This window comes from Aegilops tauschii, chromosome 2 (genome assembly GCF_002575655.3).
Source record: "Aegilops tauschii subsp. strangulata cultivar AL8/78 chromosome 2, Aet v6.0, whole genome shotgun sequence".
In the NCBI taxonomy this organism is placed as follows: Eukaryota; Viridiplantae; Streptophyta; class Magnoliopsida; order Poales; family Poaceae; genus Aegilops; species Aegilops tauschii.
In genome coordinates, this window is record NC_053036.3 from 478,666,158 (window position 1) to 478,688,316 (window position 22,159).

At 45.5% G+C, this 22,159-nt stretch overlaps 1 non-coding gene and 1 pseudogene across 1 annotated transcript; one reads left to right on the forward strand and one right to left on the reverse strand.

Annotated features, from left to right (window-relative positions):
• Positions 1-768: 768 nt before the first annotated feature.
• TRNAA-UGC (transfer RNA alanine (anticodon UGC)) lies at positions 769-841 on the reverse strand. Its single transcript has one exon. It is a non-coding gene; the product is annotated as a tRNA-Ala (tRNA).
• A 2,112-nt stretch (positions 842-2,953) lies between these two features.
• On the forward strand, positions 2,954-3,052 carry LOC120975141 (small nucleolar RNA Z247; annotated as a pseudogene).
• The last annotated feature ends 19,107 nt before the right edge of the window (positions 3,053-22,159 follow it).

Sequence of the window (22,159 nt, forward strand, 5' to 3'; positions counted from 1 at the left end):
AGAAGCAGAGCATCTGTCAATGCGTTCAGAAGCGCTATCATTAGCAGAGGATTTGTCTGAAGAAAAGGATGCAACTTGGGAGTCTTGGAAGCATATAGGAGCCACTGCTGGTCTAGTTCTCGTTGTCACGGGAGTATACTAGTATAAGTTTGTTCTTTCAGTAGACAGTGCCGAACGGCCATTTCTCTCTGCAAGGAAATGAACATTGCAGATGGTTCAGAGGCGTGCAGGAACGTCACCCATCCTTGGATGAGCTCGATCGTTCACATCGCGGTCAAAGGGTGGCGACAGGAGAATCATGATCCCTTTGGGGCGCGGGCAAAGATTTTGCGTGGCAGGCAGTTGGATCCAGAGAAAGTGAAAAGGGCCAAAATCCGCCTGGGAATTCTGACTCTGACCTTTATTTCCCATTCCCTTTTGCGCTACACTCAGTTTGCTGAAAGGATTAAGCGAGGCGTGGAAGAGAAACGGTGAGCGAGAAACATTACGGCGTGTTTGTAAGCTGAGGATGTTTGTAAATCACTTTGACTTTGACTAAAGCTGAAACAAGTGCATCCAATCTCGATCGATCCTGTACTTCTGTTAGAACAACCACACGAAACCTCGCAAATAAAAAAAGACAACAAGAAAATCTCAGGCACCATTTGGAATTTGGAAGGCTCGGAGTTGCCCCTGAAACTATCATGTTTGTTTCTGGCAAGGGAAAGAGTTCAATGATTTAGAGTCAGGTACTAGAAGCAAAAGAAAAACGCGCCAGAGTAAAAAATTTGGAGATGCGGGGGATCGAACCCCGTGCCTCCCGCATGCAAAGCGGGCGCTCTACCATTTGAGCTACATCCCCAGTGTAGAAGCACAAGTGCTTAACAGTGACATGTAATGAGAAGTTGGTTATTCAGTAGGCGCATCTTTTTCACAGGTGAATACTCTTTTTTTGGGGGGAAACTTTCGATAGTCTGTGAAGTTGAGAGAATATGCAAGTTAACAAAAATAGAAGCATGCTTTTGTATAGTAAATAAAAGCAACAACATACTTACTATTAAGAAGAAGAATAATATCGCCGTAGAGAAAATGGTGCTTATTACATTTTCTTTGTTTTTTGTTTAGGTGACGATGATGATGTTTCTTTTTTGCGGGAAAATGATGATGTTACCGGTCAGACCTTTCTTAGAACATGTTACCTTTTTTATGAAAAATACACGTCAGTCCTCACTATAGCTTATGTGTCGAATAAGAACATGCTCTGGGCGTCGTGAAGCGTACCTTCGCTCTAAAGGTCTTCGGTCTGGCCTATAGGACATTGCCACAACAAGCGAGCACGTACAATATAGGCCCATCCTACTGACCTTAAGTTTGTTTTCTTTTCGTCGGACCCATCTTTGTCATTTCGAACGTTAAAAAGAGCGGGACACGCGTCGCTCTGCTTTTATTATAAATCAAGCAGAAACAATGACAGACTTGATGATTCGCACACGAGCTTCCGTCCGTCAAAAAGAGATGATTTGCTAAGCCAATCAAATACTCCGTAGCGAACCATCCAAGCTCCAACAGCAAATCATGTGACCTACCACCTGACATCGACAACTGATGCAGGAAAGCGCAGAGCAGATTCCTGCAAATGGAGCGAAGATCCCAAACCGTGGAAGATCCAGCTTTGTTCTACCTTCCCACCCCATCACAAGCGGCAACGCTGGGGAGCGCCACAAGTGTCACCGTGCAAGCTCGCCGCGAGTCCCATGATCACCGGCCGAGGCAAAGGGGAACACTCGTGCATGGGGATGGAGGCTTTTCTCTACGTACCGACTCGCCATGACTTGACTCCGGCCCAGCCTGCTTCCCGCGTGAGATCAGTCAGTCAGTGCGTTCGCTCCAGTCAGTCGGTGCATGTGTGGGCCGATCTGTTTTGCTTTGTGGATTTTGTATATCGCCGGCCAGGTCGACAGGTCGACGCGGGAGCTGATTGATGGCTCTTTCTTTTCGTACGTGTAGTTCGGCCATTGTTGTTTTGTACTCCAAAGTATGAGCAAGGGCCCTTTTTAGTTGGGATTTTGTTGTCATGTTGTGTATTCTTTATCACTTGTGAGTTGTGAGTATCATGCCCCATACTTCGCAAAAGGGAAAGGTAATGGAAGAAATTATAGGAGAAAATTAAAAGCCTTACAAAACTTGCATCGGAACGTTAGAGCATCTACAGTCGGGCGTGTTAAAAGTATAGGACCGTAGTTGTATCGTGACATTGTAACGTGATTGTATTCGTTAGAATTGTGGCGCAGGTTGTTGGCTAGGATATCCTCTATCTCATGTATAGCTTGGAGTAGAGGACAAGTTGATAACCAACCAACCACCTGCACCATATTTTGTAATCGCTCTGTCTATATTAACACGAAGGCGTCCCTGCCAGGAGGCAACACGCTTAACACAGCCAACCCTAGTTTTTACATGGTCATTAGAGCACTTCTCGAGATCATCCATGGCGACACCTTCAAACTCCTTCCCATCCTCTCCGTTTGTGCACGCCGTCTCCGAGAAGCTCAGCAAGAACAACCAAGCCCTATGGCGGGCGACGGTTCTGTCGGCGATCAGAGGTGCCCGCATGGAGCAGTACCTCGACGTCGATCACCCGGTGCCACCCATGCACCTTGAAGAGACCACGTCTGATGGCAAAACCAAGACGAAGAAGGCCAACCCGGAGTTCCAGACCTGGTACGCTCAAGATCAGCAAGTCTTTTCTTACCTTCTGACAACTCTGCCCCGTGAGATGGCCGTCCAGGTCGCTACCTGTCATACGTCGGCGGAGCTCTGGAACATGATTGCAGAGATGCTTGCGTCTCACACTCGTGCCCAGACTGTCAACGTGCGCATCACCCTCGCCAACCTCCAGAAGGGGAACTCCTCCATCACCGACTACGTCGGGAAAGTCAAGTCTCTGTGCGATGAACTCATCGCTGCAGGAAAGAAGATCGACGATGATGACATCGTCTCTCACATCCCCGCTGGCCTGGACGAGGAATTTGATCCGGTGGTCTCTGCTATGTGCTCCAGAGTGGAGCCGATCACCGTGCCTAAGTTGTTCTCTCAGCTCATCAGCTTCAAGACAAGGATGAAGCTTCGCGGCGGAGTGTCACAGTCTTCCGCTAACGCTGCCACCAGAGGCCGCGGGCGCGGTGGTGACCGTGGCCGTGGCCGCGGCGGCAACGGCAACAACGGTGGTGACCGTGGTTGCCCCTACATCAAGCCTGGCGGCCGCGGTGGACAAGGAGGAGGCGGCCACTACAACAATCATGGTGGCGGGGGCAACTACAACAACAATGCCCCTGCACCTAGGATCCAGTGCCAGATCTGTGGCAAACTGGGCCATCCTGAGTGGAAGTGCTGGAAGCGCTATGATGAAGCCTACCAAGGAGGAGAAGAGAAGACGGCGAACCTGGCAGCACCTCAGTACGGGGTGGACACCAACTGGTACTCGACAGCGGCGCCACCGATCACATCACGGGAGACCTTGAGAAGCTGACTGTCCGCGACCGCTACACCGGGAACGAGCAAATCCACACTGCCAGTGGGTCAAGTATGGCTATAGAACATATTGGTCACTCGGCTATTCGTACCCCTGATCGCGATCTCTACCTAAATAATATTCTTCATGTTCCAGAAGCTAGCAAGAGCTTAATCTCTGCTAGTCGTCTTGCACTTGACAATGATACATTCTGTGAAATTCACCCTCATTCTTTTCTTGTTAGGGAACTGGGAACGAGGAAGGTTCTTCTTCGAGGCAGGGGTAGATGTGGTCTATACCCCGTCAAGCACAAGGGATCCAACGTCAAGAAGCAGATGCTTAGTGCCACCAAGATATCTTCGGATAGATGGCACCGACGTTTAGGTCACCCATCTCCTCTCGTTGTCAGGAGAATTCTTAGTCAGAATAAACTCCCTTGTGCTAGTTTTTCCAATAGTGATTCTGTTTGTGACGCCTGTCAAAAGGGAAAAAGTCACCAGTTGCCTTATCCAAAATCAATAAGTGAATCCAAGTTTCCTTTAGAGCTTATTTTCTCTGATGTTTGGGGACCTGCTATTGAAACAGTAGGCAGAAACAAATATTATGTGAGTTTTATCGATGACTTCAGTAAATTCACGTGGATCTATTTGATCAAACACAAGTCTAAAGTTTCTCAAAAATTTCATGACTTTCAGCACCTTGTTGAACGACAGTTTAATCGCAAAATTCTTGCTCTTCAGACAGATTGGGGAGGGGAGTATGAAAAACTCAACTCCTTCTTCACCAAGATAGGAATATCTCATCATGTATCTTGTCCCCATGTGCATCAACAGAACGGATCAGCAGAGAGAAAACATCGACATATAGTCGAAGTGGGCTTGTCTCTTCTTGCCCAAGCCTCTATGCCCTTAAAATTTTGGGATGAGGCGTTTATTGCTGCTACTTATTTGATCAATCGTCTTAGCAAAGTTATCAAGCTTGAGACCCCTCTTGAGCGATTGTTCCATGAAAAACCCAATTACTCCTCACTTAGAATTTTTGGGTGTGCTTGTTGGCCTAACCTCCGACCCTATAACAAGCACAAACTTCAGTTCCGTTCCAAACAATGCACTTTTCTTGGATATAGCAATCTTCACAAAGGTTTTAAATGCCTTGATATTTCAACAGGACGAGTGTATATCTCCAGGGATGTTATTTTTGATGAAAATGTTTTTCCCTTCGCTACACTACACCCAAATGCCGGCGCACGACTTCGGGCAGAAATTCTTCTTTTGAATCCGGAGTTACTAAACCCAACTGATCATGGGGACGAACAGTATGCTGATGATCATTTGTTACATAGTCCTACCTCTGACGGAGATAGCGGTAAAAAAACTACACTCCAAATGCTTGTGATTTTATGCAACAGCAGCAGGAAACATCTGGCAGCAGACACGAGGCAGATTCGCCTGGTTGCGCCGATTCTGGAGCTGACGCGGGAACAGATCCCCAGGCGGATCCTCTGACGCCGCCCCTGCCAGAATCCGTGAAAATCCACTCCCCGGGTGACGCCTGGCACGGGTCTCCAGGCCGGTCGGGTGGGCCGGCTCCCTCTCTGTCTCCGCGCCCCAGTCGTCACGAGGCGGGTGGGCCTGAACCTGGTCGCCTGTCCCACACTGCACGGCGCAATGATGGCGGGCACGACCGCGCGCTGGCCCGTGGTCACGTGGCGCCCGCTGACTCGTCAAGGCTGGATTCTCCTGCTCCACCAGCGCGCGATCCAACATCGTCCGACCGCACGATAGACGAGGTTGGTTCTGCTGTGGTGGGATCGGGATCTTCTGCGGCTACCGAACCCGTACGCTCCAGCACACCTCCTCGGATGACTACACGAGCACAACGAGGTATTTCAAAACCCATAGTTTACAAAGATGGGACACTCAGGTATGATAAGCACTTCAAAATTGCAAATTTTGCTGCTACTGGTGAGCCTCAAACTTTGACCGAAGCTCTAGGCAATGATAATTGGAAAAATGCCATGAATGTAGAGTATTATGTACTTATGAAAAACCAAAATTGGCGTTTGGTTCCTCCTAAGCGAGGGAGGAATATTATTGATTGTAAATGGGTATATAAAATTAAAAAGAGACCTGATGGCACAATAGATAGATATAAGGCTAGACTAGTAGCTAAGGGCTTCAAACAACACTATGGTATTGATTATGAGGATACTTTTAGTCCCGTAGTGAAAGCTGCTACTATTAGACTTGTTCTGTCTATTGCTGTCTCCAGGGGATGGAGTCTTCGCCAATTGGATGTTCAGAATGCGTTCTTACATGGCATTCTCGAGGAGGAGGTATATATGAGACAACCACCTGGGTTTGAAAATGGTTCAAAGCCACATCATGTGTGCAAGTTGGACAAGGCCTTATATGGTCTAAAGCAGGCACCTAGAGCCTGGTATTCAAGATTAAGTGCAAAGCTTCAGCAACTTGGTTTCAAGCCTTCAAGGGGTGACACTTCTCTTTTCTTCTTCAAGAAAGGGAAGGTGATTATATTTATGTTAATTTATGTTGATGACATAATTGTTGCCAGCTCTTCACAGGAAGCTACCACAGCATTGCTATCAAATTTGAAAAATGAGTTTGCTCTCAAAGATCTAGGAGAGTTACACTACTTCCTAGGTATTGAGGTAAAAAAGTTGCGTGATGGTATTATGCTAACTCAGGAAAAATATGCCAAAGATGTAATCAGACGTGTAGGTATGAAGGATTGCAAACCCTCCAGTACACCTATGGCTATCACTGATAAGTTGTCATTATATGAAGGAGAATTACTAAGCCCAGAAGAAGGAACTAAGTACAGAAGTATAGTTGGTGCTCTCCAGTACTTGACACTAACAAGACCTGATATATCCTTTGCTGTTAATAAAGTCTGTCAATTTTTACATGCTCCTACCTCTGTACATTGGACAGCTGTAAAGAGGATATTGAGGTATCTTGAAGGGAGTGCAAACACAGGGCTGAAATTGTGTAAATCTTCTTCAACCACAGTAAGTGCATTTTCTGATGCAGACTGGGCTGGATGCCCTGATGATAGAAGATCTACAGGGGGATTTGCAATCTTTCTTGGGTCGAATCTCATATCCTGGAGTGCGAAGAAGCAGGCTACGGTGTCACGCTCAAGCACTAACGCAGAATATAAATCTTTGGCAAATGCAACAGCTGAGGTAATGTGGATTGAAACTTTACTTGATGAACATGGCATTGGAAGAACAGGTGTGTCATGCTTATGGTGTGACAATCTTGGAGCAACATATTTGTCTACAAATCCAGTGTTTCATGCAAGAACGAAACACATAGAGATTGATTACCATTTTGTACGAGAGAGAGTTGCACAAAAGTTGCTAGATATTCAGTTCATTCCAACAGGAGATCAAGTTACAGATGGGTTCACAAAACCGTTACAAGTCAAGCAACTACACGCCTTCAAGCACAATCTGAACCTTGATATGTTAAGATTGAGGGAGGATGTTAAAAGTATAGGACCATAGTTGTATCGTGACATTGTAACGTGATTGTATTCGTTAGAATTGTGGCGCAGGTTATTGGCTAGGATATCCTCTATCTCATGTATAGCTTGGAGTAGAGGACAAGTTGATAACCAACCAACCACCTGCGCCATATCTTGAAATCGCTCTGTCTATATTAACACGAAGGCGTCCCTGCCAGGAGGCAACACGCTTAACGCAGCCAACCCTAGTTTTTACAGGGCGGCTCAAACCAATCTCAAATGCCCGGGCAAGCGAACAGGTCAAAAAGAAAAACCCGACCCACCCGGATGCCTCAAACGCCCGGGCTGTCCGGCGCGTCCGCCATGTTAGTGTTGGAGAACGTAGTATTTCAAAAAATTTACCTACGATCACGCAAGATATATCTATGTGATGCATAGCAACGAGCGGAGAGTGTGTCCACGTACCCTCGTAGACCGAAAGCGGAAGCGTTAAGTAACGCGGTTGATGTAGTCGAATGTCTTCGCGATCCAACCGATCAAGTACCGAACGCACGGCACCCCCGCGATCTGCACATGTTCAGCTCGGTGACATCCCTCGTACTCTTGATCCAGCTGAGGCCAAGGGAGAGTTTCGTTAGCACGACGGCGTGGTGACGGTGATGATGAAGTTACCGGCGCAGGGCTTCGCCTAAGCACTACAACGCTATGACCGAGGTGGAAATCTGTGGAGGGGGGCACCGCACACGGCTAAGACAACTGTCAACTTGTGTGTCTATGGGGTGCCCCCCTGCCCCGTATATAAAGGAGTGGAGGAGGGGAGGGCCGGCCCTCTCTATGGCGCGCCCAAGGGGGAGTCCTACTCCCAGTAGGAGTAGGTTTCCCCCTTCCCTAGTTGGAGTAGGAGAGGAAGGAAGAAGGAGAGAGAGAAGGAAAGGGGGCCCGCCCCCCCACCCCAATTCGGATTGGGCTTGGGGGGGCTCCACCTGGCCGCCTCCTCCTCTCTTCCACTAAGGCCCAATAAGGCCCATTGACTCCCCGAGGGGTTCCGGTAACCTCCCGGTACTCCGGAAAATGCCCGAACTCATCCGGAAGACCGGAACAATTCCGGTGTCCAAACATAGCCTTCCAATATATTGATCTTTATGTCTCGACCATTTCGAGACTCCTCGTCATGTCCGTGATCACATCCGGGACTCCGAACAACCTTCGGCACATCAAAACACATAAACTCATAATACCGATCGTCATCGAACGTTAAGCGTGCGGACCCTATGGGTTCAAGAACTATGTAGACATGACTGAGACACATCTCCGGTCAATAACCAATAGCGGAACCTGGATGCTCATATTGGTTCCCACATATTCTACGAAGATCTTTATCGGTCAAACCGCATAACAACATACGTTGTACCCTTTGTCATCGGTATGTTACTTGCCCGAGATTCGATTGTCAGTATCTCAATACCTAGTTCAATCTCGTTACCGACAAGTCTCTTTACTCGTTTCGTAATGCATCATCCCGCAACTAACTCATTAGTCACATTGCTTGCAAGGCTTATAGTGATGTGCATTACCGAGAGGGCCTAGAGATACCTCTCCGACAATTGGAGTGACAAATCCTAATCTCGATCTATGCCAACTCAACAAACACCATCGGAGACACCTGTAGAGCATCTTTATAATCACCCAGTTACGTTGTGACGTTTGATAGCACACTAAGTGTTCCTCCGGTATTTGGGAGTTGCATAATCTCATAGTCATAGGAACATGTATAAGTCATGAAGAAAGCAATAGCAACAAACTAAACGATCATCGTGCTAAGCTAACGGATGGGTCTTGTCAATCACATCATTCACTAATGATGTGATCCCATTAATCAAATGACAACTCATGTCTATGGTTAGGAAACTTAACCATCTTTGATTTAACGAGCTAGTCTAGTAGAGGCATACTAGTGACACTCTGTTTGTCTATGTATTCACACATGTACTAAGTTTCCGGTTAATACAATTCTAGCATGAATAATAAACATTTATCATGATATAAGGAAATATAAATAACAACTTTATTATTGCCTCTAAGGCAATTTCCTTCAGTCTCCCACTTGCACTAGAGTCAATAATCTAGATTACACAGTAATGATTCTAACACCCATGGAGTCTTGGTACTGATAATGTTTTGCTTGTGAGAGAGGCTTAGTCAATGGGTCTGCAACATTCAGTTCTGTATGTATCTTGCAAATCTCTATGTCTCCCTCCTTGACTTGATCGCGGATGGAATTGAAGCGTCTCTTGATGTGTTTGGTTCTCTTGTGAAATCTGGATTCCTTTGCCAAGGCAATTGCACCAGTATTGTCACAAAAGATTTTCATTGGACCCTATGCACTAGGTATGACACCTAGATCGGATATGAAATCCTTCATCCAGACTCCTTCATTTGCTGCTTCCGAAGCAGCTATGTACTCCACTTCACACGTAGATCCCGCCACGACGCCTTGCTTGGAACTGCACCAACTGACAGCTCCACCGTTCAATATAAATATGTATCCGGTTTGTGACTTAGAGACATCCGGATCAGTGTCAAAGCTTGCATCGACGTAACCATTTACGACGAGCTCTTTGTCACCTCCATAATCGAGAAACATATCCTTAGTCCTTTTCAGGTATTTCAGGATGTTTTTGAACGCTGTCCAGTGATCCACTCCTGGATTACTTTGGTACCTCCCTACTAAACTAATAGCAAGGCACACGTCAGGTTTGGTACACAACATTGCATACATGATAGAACCTATGGCTGAAGCATAGGGAATGACTTTCATTTTCTCTCTATCTTCTGTAGTGGTCGGGCATTGAGTCTGACTGAATTTCACACCTTGTAACACAGGCAAGAACCCTTTCTTTGCTTGATCCATTTTGAACTTCTTCAAAACTTTGTCAAGGTATGTGCTTTGTGAAAGTCCAATTAAGCGTCTTGATCTATCTCTATAGATCTTGATGCCCAATATCTAAGAAGCTTCACCAAGGTCTTTCATTGAAAAACACTTGTTCAAGTATCCTTTTATGCTATCTAGAAATTCTATATCATTTCCAATCAACAATATGTCATCCACATATAATATTAGAAATGCTACAGAGCTCCCACTCACTTTCTTGTAAATACAGGCTTCTCCAAAAGTCTGTATAAAACCATATGCTTTGATCACACTATCAAAACGTTTATTCCAACTCCAAGATGCTTGCACCAGTCCATAAATGGATCGCTGGAGCTTGCACACTTTGTTACCATCCTTTGGATCGATAAAACCTTCGAGTTGCATCATATACAACTCTTCTTCTAGAAATCCATTCAGGAATGCAGTCTTCACATCATTTGCCAAATTTCATAATCATAAAATGCGGCAATTGCTAACATGATCCGGACGGACTTAAGCATCGCTACGGGTGAGAAGGTCTCATCCTAGTCAACTCCTTGAACTTGTCGAAAACCTTTCGCAACAAGTCGAGCTTTGTAGACAGTAACATTACCGTCAGCGTCTGTCTTCTTCTTGAAAATCCATTTATTCACTATGGCTTGTCGATCATCGGGCAAGTCAACCAAAGTCCACACTTTGTTCTCATACATGGATCCCATCTCAGATTTCATGGCCTCAAGCCATTTTGCGGAATCTGGGATCATCATCGCTTCCTCATAGTTTGTAGGTTCGTCATGGTCAAATAACATGACCTCCAGAACAGGATTACCGTACCACTCTGGTGCGGATCTTACTCTGGTTGACCTACGAGGTTCGGTAGTAACTTGATCTGAAGTTACATGATCATCATCATTAGCTTCCTCACTAATTGGTGTAGGAGTCACAGGAACTGATTTCTGTGATGAACTACTTTCTAATAAGGGAGCAGGTACAGTTACCTCATCAAGTTCTACTTTCCTCCCACTCACTTCTTTCGTGAGAAACTCCTTCTCTAGAAAGGATCCATTCTTAGCAACGAATGTCTTGCCTTCGGATCTGTGATAGAAGGTGTACCCAACAGTCTCCTTTGGATATCCTATGAAGACACATTTCTCCGACTTGGGTTCGAGCTTATCAGGTTGAGGCTTTTTCACATAAGCATCGCAGCCCCAAACTTTAAGAAACGACAACTTGGGTTTCTTGCCAAACCACAGTTCATAAGGTGTTGTCTCAAAGGATTTAGATGGTGCCCTAGTTAACATGAATGCAACTGTCTCTAAATCATAACCCCAAAACGATAGCGGTAAATCAGTAAGAGACATCATAGATCGCACCATATCTAATAAAGTGCGGTTACGACATTCGGACACACCATTATGCTGTGGTGCTCCGGGTGGCATGAGTTGCGAGACCGTTCCGCATTGTTTCAAATGAAGACCAAACTCGTAACTCAAATATTCTCCTCCACGATCAGATCGTAGAAACTTTATTTTCTTGTTACGATGATTTTCCACTTCACTCTGAAATTCTTTAAACTTTTCAAATGTTTCAGACTTATGTTTCATCAAGTAGATATACCCATATCTTCTTAAATCATCTGTGAAGGTCAGAAAATAACGATACCCGCCGCGAGCCTCAATATTCATCGTACCACATACATCAGTATGTATTATCTCCAATAAATCTGTTGCTCGCTCCATTGTTTCGTGTTGGGGAACGTAGCAGAAATTCAAAATTTTCTACGCATCACCAAGATCAATCTATGGAGTAATCTAGCAACGAGGGGAAGGGGAGTGCATCTACATACCCTTGTAGATCGCGATGCGGAAGCGTTGCAAGAACGCGGATGAGGGAGTCGTACTCGTAGCGATTCAGATCGCGGTTGATTCCGATCTAAGCACCGAAGAACGGTGCCTCCGCGTTCAACACACGTGCAGCCCGGTGACGTCTCCCACGCCTTGATCCAGCAAGGAGAGAGGGAGAGGTTGGGGAAGACTCCATCCAGCAGCAGCACGACGGCGTGGTGGTGATGGAGGAGCGTGGCAATCCCGCAGGGCTTCGCCAAGCACCGCGGGAGAGGAGGAGGAGGGAGAGGGGTAGGGCTGCGCCGAAAGAGAGACGTTCTCGTGTGTCTTGGGCAGCCCAAACCTCAACTATATATAGGGGGGGAGGGGGCTGCGCCCCCCTCTAGGGTTCCCACCCCAAGAGGAGGCGGCCAGCCCTAGATCCCATCCAAGGGGGCGGCCAAGGGGAGGAGAGGGGGGGGGCGCCACTAGGGTGGGCCTTAAGGCCCATCTGGACCTAGGGTTTGCCCCCTCCCACTCTCCCATGCGCCTTGGGCCCTGGTGGGGGGGGGGGCGCACCAGCCCACCTGGGGCTGGTCCCCTCCCACACTTGGCCCACGCAGCCTTCTGGGGCTGGTGGCCCCACTTGGTGGACCCCCGGGACCCTCCCGGTGGTCCCGGTACATTACCGATATCACCCGAAACTTTTCCGGTGACCAAAACAGGACTTCCCATATATAAATCTTTACCTCCGGACCATTCCGGGACTCCTCGTGACGTCCGGGATCTCATCCGGGACTCCGAACAACATTCGGTAACCACGTACTTACTTTCCCTATAACCCTAGCGTCATCGAACCTTAAGCGTGTAGACCCTACGGGTTCGGGAACCATGCAGACATGACCGAGACGTTCTCCGGTCAATAACCAACAGCGGGATCTGGATACCCATGTTGGCTCCCACATGTTCCACGATGATCTCATCGGATGAACCACGATGTCGGGGATTCAATCAATCCCGTATACAATTCCCTTTGTCTATCGGTATGTTACTTGCCCGAGATTCGATCGTCGGTATCCCTATACCTTGTTCAATCTCGTTACTGGCAAGTCTCTTTACTCGTTCCGTAACTCACATCATCCCATGATCAACTCCTTGGTCACACTGTGCACATTATGATGATGTCCTACCGAGTGGGCCCAGAGATACCTCTCCGTTTACACGGAGTGACAAATCCCAGTCTCGATTCATGCCAACCCAACAGACACTTTCGGAGATACCTGTAGTGCACCTTTATAGTCACCCAGTTACGTTGTGACGTTTGGTACACCCAAAGCATTCCTACGGTATCCGGGAGTTGCACAATCTCATGGTCTAAGGAAATGATACTTGACATTAGAAAAGCTCTGAGCAAACGAACTACACGATCTTGTGCTAGGCTTAGGATTGGGTCTTGTCCATCACATCATTCTCCTAATGATGTGATCCCGTTATCAACGACATCCAATGTCCATGGTCAGGAAACCGTAACCATCTATTGATCAACGAGCTAGTCAACTAGAGGCTTACTAGGGACATGGTGTTGTCTATGTATCCACACATGTATCTGAGTTTCCTATCAATACAATTCTAGCATGGATAATAAACGATTATCATGAACAAGGAAATATAATAATAACCTATTTATTATTGCCTCTAGGGCATATTTCCAACAGTCTCCCACTTGCACTAGAGTCAATAATCTAGTCCACATCACCATGTGATTAACACTCATAGGTCACATCACCATGTGACCAACATCCAAAGAGTTTACTAGAGTCAACAATCTAGTTCACATCACTATGTGATTAACACTCAATGAGTTCTGGTTTGATCATGTTATGCTTGTGAGAGAGGTTATTAGTCGACGGGTCTGAACCTTTCAGATCCGTGTGTGCTTTACGAATATCTATGTCATCTTGTGGATGCTACCACGCGCTATTTGGAGCCATTTCAAATAATTGCTCTACTATACGAATCCGGTTTACTACTCAGAGTCATCCGGATTAGTGTCAAAGTTCGCATCGACGTAACCCTTTACGATGAACTCCCTTTCACCTCCATAATCGAGAAAATTCCTTAGTCCACTAGGTACTAAGGATAAGTTCGACCGCTGTCATGAGATCCTTTCCCGGATCACTATTGTACCCTCTTGACCAACTCATGGCAAGGCACACTACATGTGCGGTACACAGCATAGCATACTATAGAGCCTACGTCTAAAGCATAGGGGACGACCTTCGTCCTTTCTCTATCTTCTGCTGTGGTCAGGTCTTGAGTCTTACTCAATACTCACACCTTGTAACACAGCCAAGAACTCCTTCTTTGCTGATCTATTTTGAACTCTTTCAAAATCATGTCAAGGTGTGCGTTCTTTGAAAGTATCATCGGGTGTCTTGATCTATCTCTATAGATCTTGATGCCCAATATGTAAGCAGCTTTTATCCAGGTCTTCCTTTGAAAAACTCCTTTCAAACAACCCTTTATGCTTTCCAGAAATTTTACATCATTTCGGATCAACAATATGTCATTCACATATACTTATCAGAAATGTTGCAGCGCTCCCACTCACTTTATTGTAAATACAAGTTTCTAACAAACTTTGTATAAACCCAAAAACTTTGATCATCTCATCAAAGCGTACATTCCAACTCCGAGATTCTTACTCCAGTCCTTAGAAGGATCGCTGGAGCTAGCATACCTTTAGCATCCTTAGGATCGACAAAACCTTTCTGATTGTATCACATACAACCTTTCCTTACGAAAACTGGCAAGGAAACTTGTTTTGACATCCATCTGCCAGATTTCATAAATGCAGCTAATGCTAACATGATTCCGACGGACTTAAGCATCGCTACGGATGAGAAAAATCTCATCGTAGTCAACTCCTTGAACTTGTGGAAATACTCTTAGCCACAAGTCGAGCTTCATAGACGGTAAAATTACCGTCCACGTCCGTCTTCTTCTTAAAGATCCATTTATCTCGGATTTCATGGCTTCCAACCATTTGTCGGAATATGGGCCCACCATCGCTTCTCCATAGCTCATAGGTTCATCGTTGTCCAACAACATGACTTCCAAGACATGATCACGTACTACTCTGAAGTATTACGCATCCTCGTCGTCCTACGAGGTTTGGTAGTGACTTGATCCGAAGTTTCATGATCACTATCATAAGCTTCCACTTCAATTGGTGTAGGTGCCACAGGAACAACTTCCTGTGCCCTGCTACACACAAGTTGAAGTGACGGTTCAATAACCTTATCAAGTCTCCACCATCCTCCCACTCAATTCTTTCGAGAGAAACTTTTCCTCGAGAAAGGACCCGTTCCTAGAAGCAATTACTTTTGCTTCCAGATCTGAAATAGGAGGTATACCCAACTATTTTGGGTATTCTATGAAGATGCATTTGTCCGCTTTGGGTTCGAGCTTATCAGCCTGAAACTTTTTCACATAAGCTTCGCAGCCCCAAACTTTTAAGAAACGACAACTTAGGTTTCTCTAAACGGTGTCGTCTCAACGGAATTGCGTAGTGCCCCTTTTAAAGTGAATGCGGTTGTCTCTAATGCCTAACCCATAAACGATAGTGGTAATTCGATAAGAGACATCATGGTATGCACCATATCCAATAGGGTGCAGCTATGATGTTCGGACACACCATCACTCTGTGGTGTTCCAGGCGGTATTAATTGTAAAACACTTTCCACAATGTCTTAATTGTGTGCCAAACTCGTAACTCAGATACTCATCTCTATGATTATATCACAGACATTTTATCCTCTTGTCACGACGATCTTCAACTTCACTCTGAAATTACTTGAACCTTTCAATAATTCAGACTTGTGTTTCATCAAGTAAATATTCTCAGCATCTACTCAAATCATCTGTGAAGTAAGAACATATCGATATCCACTGCTTGCCTCAGCACTCATTGGACTGCACACATCAAATGTATTACTTCCAATAAGTTGCTCTCTTGTTCCATCTTACTGAAAACGAGGCCTTTCAGTCATCTTGCCCATGTGGTATGATTTGCATGCCTCAAGTGATTCAAAATCAAGTGAGTCCAAACGATCCATCTGCATGGAGTTTCTTCATGCATATATACCAATAGACATGGTTCGCATGTCTCAATCTTTTCAAAAAACGAGTGAGTCCAAAGATCCATCTACATGGAGCTTCTTCATGCGTTCTATACCAATATGACTCAAATGGCAGTGCCACAAGTATGTGGAACTATCATTACTATTTTATATCTTTTGGCACGAACATGTGTATCACTACGATCGAGATTCATTTTAGGTGCAAGACCATTGAAGGTATTATTCAAATAAACAGAGTAACCATTATTCTCCTTAAATGAATAACCGTATTGCGATAAACATAATCCAATCATGCTCAACGCAAACACCAAATCTCGATGGTAGAGGGAGCATGCGATGCTTGATCACATCAACCTTGGAAACACTTCCAACACATATCGTCATCTCACCTTTATCTAGTCTCCGTTTATTCCGCAGCTTTTATTTCGAGTTACTAACACTTAGCAACCGAACCGGTATCTAATACCCTGGTGCTGCTAGGAGTACTAGTAAAGTACACATTCATATAATGTATATCCAATATACGTCTGTCGACCTTGCCTGCCTTCTCATCTACCAAGTATCTAGGGTAGTTCCGCTTCAGTGACCGTTCCCCTCATTACAGAAGCACTTAGTCTCGGGTTTGGGTTCAACCTTGGGATTCTTCACTAGAGCAGCAAATGACTTGCTGTTTCATGAAGTATCCCTTTTGCCCTTGCCCTTCTAGAAACTAGTGGTTTTACCAACCATCAACAATTGATGCTCCTATTTGATTTCTACTTTCACGGTGTCAAACATCGTGAGTTGCTCAAGGATCATCATGTCTATCCCTGATATGTTATAGTTCATCACGAAGCTCTAATAGCTTGGTGGCAGTGACTATGGAGAACCATCACTATCTCATCTGGAAGATCAACTCCCACTCGATTCAAGTGATTGTAGTACTCAGACAATCTGAGCACATGCTCAACGATTGAGCTTTTCTCCCTTAGTTTGCAGGCTTAAGAAACTTGTCAGAGGTCTCATACCTCTTGACGTGGGCACTAGTCTGAAATCCCAATTTCAGTCTTCGGAACATCTCATATGTTCTGCGACGTTTCAAAACCGTCTTTGGTGCCACAATTCTAAACCGTTAGCATTACGCACTGAACTATCACGTAGTTATCAAAACGTGTATGTCAGATGTTCCGCAACATCTACAGACGACGCTGAGGTTCAGCACACCGAGCGGTGCATTAAGGACATAAGCCTTCTGTGCAGCAATGAGGACAATCCTCAGTTTACGGACCCAGTCCGCATAATTGCTACTACCAACTTTCAACTAAATTATTCTCTAGGAACATATCTTAAACAGTAGAACTAAAGCGTATGACATAATTTGCAAAGACCTTTTGACTATGTTCATGATAATGAAGTTCATCTGATTATTGAACTCGCACTCAGATAGACATCCCTCCAGTCATCTAAGTGATACATGATCCGAGTCAAACTAGGCCGTGTCCGATCATCACGTGAGACGGACTAGTCATCATCGGTCTGCTATACGACTCATGTTCGACCTTTCGGTCTCTTGTGTTCCGAGGCCATGTCTGTACATGCTAGGCTCGTCAAGTCAACCTAAGTGTTTCGCATGTGTTCCGAGGCCATGTCTGTACATGCTAGGCTCGTCAACACCCGTTGTATTCGAACGTTAGAATCTATCACACCCGATCATCACGTGGTGCTTCGAAACAACGAACCTTCGCAACGGTGCACAGTTAGGGGGAACACGTCTCTTGAAATTTTTAGTGAGGGATCATCTTATTTATGCTACCATCGTTCTAAGCAAATAAGATGCATAACATGATAAACATCACATGTAATCAAATAGTGACATGATATGGCCAATATCATTTTGCTCCTTTGATCTCCATCTTCGGGGCACCATGATCATCTTTGTCACCGGCATGACACCATGATCTCCATCATCATGATCTCCATCATTGTGTCTTCATGAAGTTGTCACGCCAACGATTACTTCTACTTCTATGGCTAACGCGCTTAGCAATAAAGTAAAGAATTTACATGGCGTTATTCAATGACACGCAGGTCATACAAAAAATAAAGACAACTCCTATGGCTCCTGCCGGTTGTCATACTCATCGACATGCAAGTCGTGATTCCTATTACAAGAATATGATCAATCTCATACATCACATATATCATTCATCACATCTTCTGGCCATATCACATCACATAGCACATGTTGCAAAAACAAGTTAGACGTCCTCTAATTGTTGTTGCAAGTTTTTACGTGGCTTGTATAGGTTTCTAGTAAGAACGTTTCTTACCTACGTAAAACCACAACGTGATATGCCAATTTCTATTTACCCTTCATAAGGACCCTTTTCATCGAATCCGTTCCGACTAAAGTGGGAGAGACAGACACCCGCTAGCCACCTTATGCAACTAGTGCATGTCAGTCGGTGGAACCTGTCTCACGTAAGCGTACGTGTAAGGTCGGTCCGGGCCGCTTCATCCCACAATGCCGCCGAAACAAGATAAGACTAGTAACGGCAAGAAGAATTGGCAACATCTACGCCCACAACTACTTTGTGTTCTACTCGTGCATAGAAACTACGCATAGACCTAGCTCATGATGCCACTGTTGGGGAACGTAGCAGAAATTCAAAATTTTCTATGCATCACCAAGATCAATCTATGGAGTAATCTAGCAACGAGGGGAAGGGGAGTGCATCTACATACCCTTGTAGATCGCGATGCGGAAGCGTTGCAAGAACGCGGATGAGGGAGTCGTACTCGTAGCGATTCAGATCACGGTTGATTCCGATCTAAGCACCGAAGAACGGTGCCTCCGCGTTCAACACACGTGCAGCCCGGTGACGTCTCCCACGCCTTGATCCAGCAAGGAGAGAGGGAGAGGTTGGGGAAGACTCCATCCAGCAGCAGCACGACGGTGTGGTGGTGATGGAGGAGCGTGGCAATCCCGCAGGGCTTCGCCAAGCACCGCGGGAGAGGAGGAGGAGGGAGAGGGGTAGGGCTGCGCCGAAAGAGAGACGTTCTCGTGTGTCTTGGGCAGCCCAAACCTCAACTATATATAGGGGGGAGGGGGCTGCGCCCCCCTCTAGGGTTCCCACCCCAAGAGGAGGCGGCCAGCCCTAGATCCCATCCAAGGGGGGCGGCCAAGGGGAGGAGAGGGGGGCGCCACTAGGGTGGGCCTTAAGGCCCATCTGGACCTAGGGTTTGCCCCCTCCCACTCTCCCATGCGCCTTGGGCCCTGGTGGGGGGGCGCACCAGCCCACCTGGGGCTGGTCCCCTCCCACACTTGGCCCACGCAGCCTTCTGGGGCTGGTGGCCCCACTTGGTGGACCCCCGGGACCCTCCCGGTGGTCCCGGTACATTACCGATATCACCCGAAACTTTTCCGGTGACCAAAACAGGACTTCCCATATATAAATCTTTACCTCCGGACCATTACGGAACTCCTCGTGACGTCCGGGATCTCATTCGGGACTCTGAACAACATTCGTTAACCACATACATACTTTCCCTATAACCCTAGCGTCATCGAACCTTAAGTGTGTAGACCCTACGGGTTCGGGAACCATGCAGACATGACCGAGACGTTCTCCGGTCAATAACCAACAGCGGGATCTGGATACCCATGTTGGCTCCCACATGTTCCACGATGATCTCATCGGATGAACCACGATGTCGGGGATTCAATCAATCCCGTATACAATTCCCTTTGTCTATCGGTATGTTACTTGCCCGAGATTCGATCGTCGGTATCCCTATACCTTGTTCAATCTCATTACCGGCAAGTCTCTTTACTCGTTCCGTAACTCACATCATCCCGTGATCAACTCCTTGGTCACACTATGCACATTATGATGATGTCCTACCGAGTGGGCCCAGAGATACCTCTCCGTTTACACGGAGTGACAAATCCCAGTCTCGATTCGTGCCAACCCAACAGACACTTTCGGAGATACCTGTAGTGCACCTTTATAGTCACCCAGTTACGTTGTGACGTTTGGTACACCCAAAGCATTCCTACGGTATCCGGGAGTTGCACAATCTCATGGTCTAAGGAAATAATACTTGACATTAGAAAAGCTCTGAGCAAACGAACTACACGATCTTGTGCTAGGCTTAGGATTGGGTCTTGTCCATCACATCATTCTCCTAATGATGTGATCCCGTTATCAACGACATCCAATGTCCATGGTCAGGAAACCGTAACCATCTATTGATCAACGAGCTAGTCAACTAGAGGCTTACTAGGGACATGGTGTTGTCTATGTATCCACACATGTATCTGAGTTTCCTATCAATACAATTCTAGCATGGATAATAAACGATTATCATGAACAAGGAAATATAATAATAACCTATTTATTATTGCCTCTAGGGCATATTTCCAACATTTCGGAGAACGGAGGTTTAGTCATCTTGCCCATGAGGCATGGTTCGCAAGTAGCAAGTGATTCATAATCAAGTGATTCCAAAAGTCCATCAGTATGGAGTTTCTTCATGCGCTTTACACCAATATGACCCAAACGGCATTGCCACAAATAAGTTGCACTATCATTATCAACTCTGCATCTTTTGGCTTCAATATTGTGAATATGTGTGTCACTACTATCGAGATTCAACAAAAATAGAACACTCTTCAAGGGTGCATGACCATAAAAGATATTACTCATATAAATAGAACAACCATTATTCTCAGATTTAAATGAATAATCGTCTCGCATCAAACAAGATCCAGATATAATGTTCATGCTTAACGCTGGCACCAAATAACAATTATTCAGGTCTAAAACTAATCCTGAAGGTAGATGTAGAGGTAGCGTGCCGACGACGATCATCTACTTTGGAACCATTTCCCACGCACATCGTCACCTCGTCCTTAGCCAATCTTCGCTTAATCCGTAGTCCATGTTTCGAGTTGCAAATATTAGCAACAGAACCAGTATCAAATACCCAGGCACTACTGTGAGCATTAGTAAGGTACACATCAATAACGTGTATATCACATATACCTTTGTTCACATTGCCGTCCTTCTTATCCGCCAAATGCTTGGGGCAGTTCCGCTTCGAGTGACCAGTCCCTTTGCAGTAGAAGCACTCAGTCTCAGGCTTAGGTCCAGACTTGGGCTTATTCACTTGAGCAACAACTTGCTTGTTGTTCTTCTTGAAGTTCCCCTTCTTTCCTTTACCCTTTTTCTTGAAACTGGTGGTCTTGTTGACCATCAACACTTGATGCTCCTTCTTGATTTCTACCTCTGCAGCCTTTAGCCTCGCGAAGAGCTCAGGAATTGTCTTATCCATCCCTTGCATATTATAGTTCATCACGAAGCACTTGTAGCTTGGTGGTAGTGATTGAAGAACTCTGTCAATGACACTATCAACTGGAAGATTAACTCCCAGCTGAGTCAAGTGATTATGATACCCAGACATTTTGAGTATATGCTCACTGACAGAACTATTCTCCTCCATTTTGCAGCTGTAGAACTTATTGGAGACTTCATATCTCTCAATCCGGGCATTTTCTTGAAATATTAACTTCAACTCCTCGAACATCTCATATGCTCCATGACGTTCAAAACGTCGTTGAAGTCCCGATTCTAAGCCGTAAAACATGGCACACTGAACTATCGAGTAGTCATCTGAAAGAAATATGCCCTAGAGGCAATAATAAAGTTATTATTTATTTCCTTATATCATGATAAATGTTTATTATTCATGCTAGTATTGTATTAACCGGAAACTTGATACATGTGTGAATACATAGACAAACAGAGTGTCACTAGTATGCCTCTACTTGACTAGCTCGTGGATCAAAGATGGTTATGTTTCCTAGCCATATACATGAGTTGTCATTTGATTAACGAGATCACATCATTAGGAGAATGATGTGATTGACTTGACCCATTCCGTTAGCTTAGCACTCGATCGTTTAGTATGTTGCTATTGCTTTCTTGATGACTTATACATGTTCCTATGACTATGAGATTATGCAACTCCCGTTTACCGGAGGAACACTTTGTGTGCTACCAAATGTCACAACGTAACTGGGTGATTATAAAGGTGCTCTACAGGTGTCTCCGAAGGTACTTGTTGGGTTGGCGTATTTCAAGATTAGGATTTGTCACTCCGATTGTCGGAGAGGTATCTGTGGGCCCACTCGGTAATGCACATCACTATAAGCCTTGCAAGCATTGCAACTAATGAGCTAGTTGCGGGATGATGTATTACGGAACGAGTAAAGAGACTTGCCGGTAACGAGATTGAACTAGGTATTGAGATACCGACG